General features: G+C 36.6%; 1 pseudogene; it reads right to left on the reverse strand.

The window, feature by feature from the left end:
- Positions 1-8,159: 8,159 nt before the first annotated feature.
- On the reverse strand, positions 8,160-9,680 carry LOC102747821 (importin subunit alpha-1 pseudogene; annotated as a pseudogene).
- Between the last annotated feature and the right edge of the window lie 317 nt (positions 9,681-9,997).

Below are 9,997 nucleotides of genomic sequence, written 5' to 3' on the forward strand. Positions count from 1 at the left end.
ATCATCATCATTATTTACCTTCTAATTAAATCTTTTAGAGGAAGGAAGATCTTCCTTTCTCCATTTTGCATGGAATTTAAGTGGAAATTGGCAAGAGCTTGAATTATTTCTTTTTTTTTTTAAAGATTTTATTTATTTATTTGAGACAGAGAGAATGAGAGAGAGAGAGCACATGAGAGGGGGGAGGGTCAGAGGCAGAAGCAGACTCCCTGCTGAGCAGGGAGCCCGATGCGGGACTCGATCCAGGGACTCCAGGATCATGACCTGAGCCGAAGGCAGTCGCTTAACCAACTGAGCCACCCAGGCGCCCTTGAATTATTTCTAAGAGATTATTTAGGAATATTAAACACACATACATAAGTATATATGCGTGTGTATATATATACACACACACACATCCCACATCACACGTATACAGGAATACAAGCAGGGACATATATACAACAGTCCAGAAAGAGAAAGAAATAGTTAAAAAGAAACCCATAGGCACCCCCACATCTGTTAAAAAAATAATAATGTTCTGATTTTCCTTGCATTGCTTCATCTCTACTCAAATTTCTATATCATAAAAAAATGAAATCATTTCCCCTGTGCTACTCACCTCTAAACATGAAAGAAAATTATGATGGCCAAGTTGCAGTCATTCCAAGGAAACTGGCAAATATGTAGAAATGAGGCCTCCTATAGTTTTCTGTTTGGCTTAATGCTATTTTTTATCAAGGTTTTTCAGTGTCTGAAGCTTACACAATTTTATGGGCTGTTTTTAAATAAAAGAGCACAGAATTGCAAATGAAAAATTAGGGCTTTGGGTGGAGCCTGGGCCCTTGAACTTACACACCATCAGCTTTATTGAAAATCTACCTCAACCTCCAGAGTCTAGCATATTGAAATGTCTTCCCCATATATAGAATCTGTTTAGTCCCCACTTCCATTAACTGATAAATATTGCTTACAGTGGCTTTTATTCCCAAATCTTATCTCTGTTATCACGCTAAAATCCAATCCCACTTTATTCTAAATTAACCTTGAGTTTTTCCTTCCTCATGTGACCATCTATGGAAAGTTCCTAATCTTTCTTACCAAACAATCATCAAACAAGCTATGCCTCTATCTTGACGAGTGACATCTATTTTACTGGTACTTAACCACACACAATTGACTCTGTGAGATTTCACAAAAGAGGTCTCACACACAGAAACCATTTGAGCATTGTCTTTAATAATTTATAGGAGTTTTCTAGAAAGACAAGGCTGTGCCTATAAATGGAGGAAATGTAGAAAAGCTGGCCATCGTGATTCTATAGTTTCTATGTTGTTTGTATTTAAACTATAAGCGGGTAGAGTTAGGGTTTAAGAGTGAAGATATTATCAGATGTCATTAAGTCCTCCTGTACCAGGACAATGACCTTAGCCGTTTGCCTGATGGCTGGGGAAATACATCAAAGGTTTACCTCAGTGAGTATTGATCAATGGTTATGTCTTAAAGAGATCTCTAATGGGAAAGATGGAGCACAGATAGTCTCAGGTAACTTTAATTGAAGGTCCAATGAGGATTGTGTGAGTGTGGAAAAAAGAGAAGAAATACCATAAACATATTCTTAGGAGATGAACTTGTTAGAGATTAATTATTGATTAGAAGTAGAGAATAAGAGAGAGGGAAATTCAGAAATCTAAATTATATCCATCATGTTTCTGTCCTGAGGATCTAATGGGATGCTGGTTCCAGCAAATGATATATGGAATTTGGAAAAATAATTTGCAGTTTTGTAGGTAGAAGAAAAGTTTTGTGGGAGCAACTTTGAAGTTTGTGTATGATTGAGATATTCATCTACAATATGTGATCTCAGTTGGACACATTTAAAAATGATCTAAAACTGAGGAAATGCTGGTCTTCCTCTCTGTCACACTCTATTTGTGGAGCATATAAATTATACTTCTCAATGTCTGTTGTAAAATGCTTGCACTATTCTTTCAGCAATCTGGAATCCCTGTGTTCTTGGCTCAAGTCAAAGAGTTTAAACTTGAAATTATTTTTCTACATGTAAAGAATAAGACTGATACTCAAGAAAGATAACCAAAGTGCAAGACCTCTATCCATCACAGCTCAAATTAGTGTAAACTTGACCATTTTATCAAGTTGGATTATAAAAATGCTTACCTGACGGGCTCAAACTTTGGCAGAAATGCCTTCATTGTGTGATTTTTAATGTTATGTCCTTGGCTTTTATTAAGGTTAGATTCAATAAATGGACATTTGAAGAATGCTTCTAGCTTTGCTGATAAGCTGCTGTTGAAGACATTGTCCATTATCCTGTTCTTTGTCATTCATATGAGTACCCAGGGAACACATTACTTTTAGAATTTCGTTTTGGAAAACTTTGATAATCTTAAAAAGCAGGTTTGATATTTTGGTTAGAACATCAAAGTGTGTAACTCAATTTGTCTTTGCCTGAGTTCTCAGAGTTAGAACTTGTGAACAAAAAGATAACATTAACAGTAATAAACATTTAGTTTAGTTTAGCAAAAGTCCCAAACCTATACACACCAATTTTATATAATTGTCATTATTCAAGCTTTAAACATCAGTTCAAAATATATATTTTCTTTACAAAATATGTTTTGGAGTTTTTTTTGAAAGTGTATGGGTTCTATATAATGAATTAATAAATTACTAAAAATTCCATAACTGTATATTTGCTTAGACATGATCATACTTATATTTTCATTTCAATATTTTCTACCTCAACCTTGTAGAAATAGAAATCAACTTGTAGTAAGGGAATTGAAATCCTTTTCTTCAGAATTTTGATGTTGGGAGAGTTTTTATGTTCATGTTTTCTTGATTACCACAGATAACTTTCCATTAGGATTCTACTTTGCTTTCATCAGTTTTTCTATGATAAAAGGAGATATAATATCCTTTTTTTTTTTAAGTTCTGAGTGATGATATCACAGAATTTCAAACTACCTAGATGCCTATATAAAAAACGACTCAATATATACTTGGTTTCCATGACACTTCTTCTTAGACTACACATGTATTTGTGCTTCTGTCTTTGTCGTATAGATGCAGTTCTTTCACTTTGCCTACAAAACTCAGAGTAACTGCATGTTTGTAGTTCAGGTCTGTGGTAGCATTCAATCAGTCTAATTTTCCAGAGACTTTGGAAAGCTTACTTTGGGGCCCAAGGTTATAGAAAATTGCTAAGCAAGGATATTTGAGAGATGAAGTTTTCTCCAGGAACTGGGGCACTAACAATCAAAGAGGAAGAATTACATAGAAGGAATAGAAATGTCTGTGAGTTTTAGCAAGACAAAAAAGAGGTCTTAGGATGGTGTGTTAGTTTGCTCAGGCTGCCATAACAAAATACCACAGACTGGGGTGCCTTAAACACATAAATTTATTTCCTCATAGTTTAAGAGGCTGACAAGTCCAAGATTAAGGTGCTATCAGAGTTGTTGGTTTCTAGTCCTCTCTTCCTGGCTTGTAGATGACTTAGTTCTTGCTGTGTCCTCATATGGCATCTTCCCTGTGCATGTATGGAGAAGGAGAGAGTGATGGGGTGGGGGGAGAAAGACAGAAGGGTGTCAATTTATGGTGCCTTTTCCTCTTATAAGGGCACCAGTCCTATTGGTTTAAGGCCTCACACTTTTGACCTCATTTATCCTTAACTGTATCCCTAGAGGTCCTTTACTCCAAATATAGTCACATGGGGGGTGAGAGCTTCAACATAGGAATTTTGGAGAGGTACAATTCAGTGTATAACAAATGATAAGTAGAAGGAAAAACAATAAACGCAGCCCAATTCTGATGTCTTGAGTTTTATGCCTACTGTGTGTTTGAGACTTTTGCTTCTTTGTGCAGAAGGCTGAAAGGAGCAGAGGAAAATGCCCATAGTGGGGGCAGAGTAAACATTGTTTTCTTTTCCCAAGTTGTGAGTCCAAAGTTTTGAATACCCGATATCTGCCTACCATTTCATTTTTATTCCAAATATTTGGGGTCTTGATGATGGATGCAAACATTTCAATCAGATCTATACCAAAATTGATGTACCACTTTTTCAGTGAAACTGTGTATTCCCCCAATGAAATTAAACCAATTTCACTCTTGATCTTTTTTTCTTTTTTTAATAGCATTGTTATATGTTTCTGGTTTATTCCAGGTTGATGTCATTGAAATAATTTTCCTCAGCATGGATTACTTTTCTATAAATTTCAAATATTTGATTTCTTGATCATTTCTTCAGAGCATATTAATTTTTACAAAATATTACTCTTGACATTGTAGTTTCCTTGGTGTCATTATTTCAACCAAGTAGAGTTTCTGTGGGTGAAAATTTCTCAATCCAAATTTTGTCTGGGTTAAATCCTCTCATTAATTTTCAGTCAACAAAAATTCTAATATATTTTCAGATACTGCTTTTTAGCTTTTAATATTTTTGTACCAAACCTAGTTTTTTCTAAATCTTAAATTTGCAGATTTCAATGTTACCAAAAAGATATTTTTCAGTTAGTTGTTTTGTTCATAGAATTTATTTGCCCTGAGTTTTCCAACAGAGAAAAAAAAGGGTGAAAGCTGGTTTTTAACCTTAACACAACTGAGATCATTATTTCCAATTTCAAAATTTCAAAATACGAAGGTGAATGACGACCACATAAAATTTTCTGTAATTTAAACAAATGGAAACATGTGGCTATTTTACTGTTGATAGTCAAGCTAATTTAACAAGCTTTTGGGAGGTAATTTTCTATGTCTGTTTAAAATAAAAATGAACAAACACATTATTTAGCAATTTTATGTCTAGGACTCTCTATAGAAATAACAGGGAGGTAAAACTACATGCAATATTATCTTTAATGGCACAAATGCAAAAAAAAATCTATCCATCTTGCTAAGAAAGAAAAATAAATGTGTTTAGTTCATATCCTGAAATTATATCCATTCATTAGGAAAATAGGAGAGTGGTGTTGCTGTTCAGTGGGCATAAAATTTAAGTGGTGTAAAATGAATAAAGTTCTAGAAGTCTGCTGTACAACATTGTGCCTATAGTTGACAATAATGTACACTTAAACTTCTGTGAAGAGGGTAGATCTCAGGTTAAATGCTCTAACCATAGTTTGTTTTTTTTTTTTTTTACAGAGATAGAGGAAACATCTTAGAATATTAACCTTGATATGTTAACATTACTTTGGTAGAGGTATGATGGTTAGTATATTTCCAATGAAAACTAAAGATAAAGATAAATATGTATTTTCAAAGTTTGGCAATCACAGCCGTGGGGAGTCATTCACAGTGTTCACCAGGTATTCTGACACTGATGCTAGCATTGAACTTCCCTACAGTCCTTGAACAGTGACTTTCCCCTTTGTTTTAGTGAATGACCTGTGAGTGGAAGTGACTTATACTAATTTTGCATAGAACCTTAACTTTCAGTGCATGGTTCACCATAAACCTTCTTTCTGCCTCTGCACCATACAAACACAAATACACAGCCAATTTCTGAAGAATAGAGTTGGCTTGCAATAGATATAAAGCATGACAAACAGATAAACCTGTGATTTTAAGCCCCTGAGAGTTGGGATCTTTTTTACTTACAGCATCACCTCGTTTATTTTGACGGATACTTATCTTAACAGTTTTAAATAGACTCTTACCCCAGTGGGATTATCACAGATTTGCACTATTTTACAAGGTTTCCCTCTCTCTTCCTTAATTTTATTTGGTGATTATCTTTACCAGCACACAATAACACATTTTCATCATTTGGCTTTACTATTCCAGTGAAATGAACACTTTAATATTACTTCGCTGGTTTATTTACCTTAGATCTGATAGACGCTCTTCTCTGTCCTTAATCATTCAGTTGGCTGAAGTATGATGACAAATAGCCTTTGTATCTCCTATAGTTTAACCCATTAATGTTACAGTCATCAGTTTTATCCTTCTCTCGAGCATTCTGTGGTTTTTTGATATTCCAAAGTACCACAATAGTTGGCCTAAACATACGAACACGGAAAAAGAAGAAGCCTGACCTGTATTTATTCATTGTTGTACCCTAGAGCCTGACCTGTATTTATTCATTGTTGTACCCTAGAGCCTGACCTGTATTTATTCATTGTTGTACCCTAGAGCCTAGCACAGGGCCAAATGAATGAAGGTGATACTGACAAACCAGCACATTTCAGGAGAAAATGAAAATATTATAAAAACCACAATTGAAGAAGGAAATTTTTCTTATCATATAAAAGATTTTTGTTGTCAGATTCATTAGTGTCACCCCAACATACAGACTATGAGTAAGAATCACAATGACTCCTAAGATAACTGATCTCAAGTACAAAAAAGAAAAATGTCCATCAAAGGAGAATTATTCAATACTGCTAGATTAGGACACTGAGTGTTCATTTCATTTCCCATAAGGTTACACTTTGTAAATTATTTAACAACCATCTTCAGAAATAATCCCGAAAACATTTCTTTATCTGTATTTCATGAATACCTCGCAGTCTATTAGGAAACCGCTAGTATGAAAATTTGTATCACCTTGTGAAATTTTACATTTTACTATTGAATATTTTGTTAAAAATTTGCTACTAAGGGCTGAACTTATCTCACAAGGACAATATTGAAACTACATTAAAGAACAGTCCGTCGCAAAATATATTGGATCCTTATATGTTGACATAATTCTACTATCAGAAGGCTGCAAAGATATTTTCATACAAATAAAAGGAACGTGTTCTGTTTGTGGCACTGTGACTTAGGAGATGAGTAATGATTAATTAAGCACTTACCTTCTTTCTGGTTCCCTCCCATATCTAACCCTGGGCTGCAGCCCAGGCCTGGAGCCAAGCTTCCATCTGCCCACTTGAGCACAAGTCTGGCTCTTAAGGGAGCATAACCCCTTTTAATACATACAGTGGGAAAGAAAAAGCCTCCACAGGTCTATGTGATCTGACCTCTTGGTAAACTTTGACCCCCTCTCTGGCCACTCATGTCCCTCTTTCACTGCAATTCGGACACCCTGGCCTGTTTGTTCTTACTCTAACATTCCAGGGCCCAGTGCATCTTATAGATTTGCACTGACTGTGCCTTTTATCTGGAAGGAATTTTGCCCAGATATCCCAGAGCTAACATCTAGCATTTTCTAAGGCTTTGCTTAAATGTCACTTCTCCACAATACCTGATCTGGTAACCTTATTTAAAATTACAAACTTTATCCTTAGAATTTCCTAGCCCTTTCTCTTGTGATACTTATTTTGTTTTCCAACAGCACTTAATGCCCTCTAAGATAAAACATAGTTGACTTATTTATTATGCTTGTGGTTGTCTCCATCCCCCTTTATTTATTATTGTATGCATCTTATCAAAATATTAACCTTCTGATCTTATGTTGCTTTACACATGACAAGGGAGAAATTTGCAGTAGTATAATTTTATTGATCTTCCCACCACCTTCTGTGCTACAGTAGTAACCTACAAACACGCCCATACACGTTTTCCAATGCTGTTATTATGAACTAGGATAAACTTAGTGGCTTAAAAACGATGAAAATGTAATAGCTATCATGAGGTCAGACATCCTAAATGGGTTTTTCTAGGCTAGAATCAAGGTGTTGTGTTCATTCTAGAGGTTCTAAGAAAAGATGTTTTCTTACCCTTTCCAGCTTCTTGAGGGTGCCTGCATTTCTTGGCTTGTGACCCTGCCCTGCTTAAATCTTCAAAATCAGCAATGGCTGGTCAAGTTTTTCTCATATCCTATCACTTTGACACTGACTTGTCATGGCTACCTCTTATACCTTTAAAAACTGTTGTGATTACATTGGTTTCTCCTGGATAATCCTTTATTTATTTATTTATTTATTTATTTTTAAGGGTGGAATTTATTTTTAAGGGTGGAATTTCATCTTTATTTATAGGACAATGCAAGATAGGAGATTCCACATAGAAATAAGAAACCCACTGAGAAGAAGAGCTTCATACAGTTTGTACACTTTGGAACTGGTCAAGGATAGTTCCGTTGTAAAAAGTGCCACAATAACAAAACACATTTAAAAAGAGCTCCTAGTAGAGAAACAGTAAGACAAACTTCTACCAAACAGAGTACACAACAAACAACTTTCTGCCTCAGCTGTACAATCTAAAAGTTAACTAAAAAGTTAAGAGGTAGTTTCTGGCACAACATTTCTGATCTCCCTCTTCCTCTACAGAGAAACACTTCTCAATCAAGTTTAATGAAGCTTTGTACACAGACTCATTTTCATGGTTTTGTAGAGCTTCCATTTTGTCCAAACCTCTGCATTCTTCCATCATTATACTAAGTTTCTCGGTTTCACTAGTTTCTCAGCAGCCTGAAAGATGTTTGAAATGGCATCCAGAATAACCAGAATAATTTTGGTATCTTTTGCAGTTAAGAGGTTCATCGATGGTTCTATTATGCCACGATGAACAAGTTATACAATCTGTTCATCTGTCCCACCACTTGTATAGTTGGTCACAGCCCAGACGGCTTCCTTTGTGTCTTAAACTCTGCCTTAGAGAGAACACCAGTGAGGAACGGGACTAATCCATGATTCACAACTTGCTGTATCTGGTCCTGGTGACCAGCTGTGATGTTTGACATTGTCCACATAGTTCCTTCTGAATATTAGTTTTGGGGTTCGTTAGAAGGCTGGGAAAGACAGCAAGTGCTCCTGCATCTATTACAACCTGAGTCTGTTCATCTGTCCCAGTGACAATATTTCCTATGGCTCTTAGCGCAGGAGTCACAATGGGCAATTCAGTAGCTCCTAGAAGCTTCACAAGCTGGGGCACAACTCCTGTTTTCATAACCATTTCAATCCATTCATTTGGACCATCAGTAAGGTAGGAAATGGCCCAGCAGGTATCTGCTAATACTTCTGGATCATCATGATGCAGGAGACGAACTAAGGTAGGAAGAATCTGCTCAACAGCATCTAATGGGGGTGCAGAATTCTTGTTGGGACAAAGGTTTGAACGTGTCCAAGTAAGGTTACATAAGTAACCACATGCTAAAGATGACATATCAGGAACTGCAAGGAGAGCCAATAGTGGGTCAACTGCACTGTACTTGATAACCAAGTCTCAAAAAACTGAACCATCACCTGCAATGTTTCCTAGAGCCCCTACAGCTTGTTCACTGATGTGGGCATGGGAAGATGCCAGCAGAGAAATGAATGCTGGGATAGCACCTCCATCTACCACAGCCTTGGTCTATTCTGATGTCCCAGAAGCAATGTTAGTGAGAGCCCAAGCAGATTCAGATTGTAGTTCTGCCCAAGAAAGACACAAATTTTGGAATCAAACCTGCCTGATTGATGTTGTCTATGGGGGGCTATTTTTCCCTAGAAAGCAGTTTCCTGGCAGCTTGAGTAGCCTGGAGGTGGCTTGCCCAGTTGTTGCTCTTTATGCCTTTGACAATGTCATCAACAGACCAGTGTGCAGTGCCCTGGTTGTTGTGGTTTTCCTGCAGTGGAGAGGTAGTGTCATCAGGAAGTCAGCTTACGTTTCTCCTCTTCAGCCTCTGATCATCTTTCTTAGTTTTGCTCAGCTCCAAATTAACTTCTATTCGGCGCCGCCTCATTTCTGTATTCTTTCCCCTTGTTCTTAAATCTGTTAAGGCAGGCAGCTGGTGAATTAGCATTCTTGTTGGTGGACATAGTTATGAAACAAAGGGAGAAAGCTACATGGGGGCCCAGGCTTCCACAGGAGGCTGTGAGGACGTCCACCACAGACCAGCCCAAAGATGGATAATCCTTTTTAAACATCTTTTGATTAGCAGGTTGAATTCCATCTACTACCTTACTTCACCTTTGCCATACAATTAAATATATTCACAAATTTCAAAGGTTAGAACTTGGAAATTGTTGGGAAGCCATTATTCTGCCTATAACAATATGTATTTTTTTTTAAAGATTTTATTTATTTGAGAGAGAGAGAGAGAGAGAGCAAGCGCAGGAGCAGTGGGGATGGGCAG

This window comes from Leptonychotes weddellii, chromosome 2 (genome assembly GCF_054177405.1).
Source record: "Leptonychotes weddellii isolate Sample4059 chromosome 2, ASM5417740v2, whole genome shotgun sequence".
Lineage (NCBI taxonomy): Eukaryota > Metazoa > Chordata > Mammalia > Carnivora > Phocidae > Leptonychotes > Leptonychotes weddellii.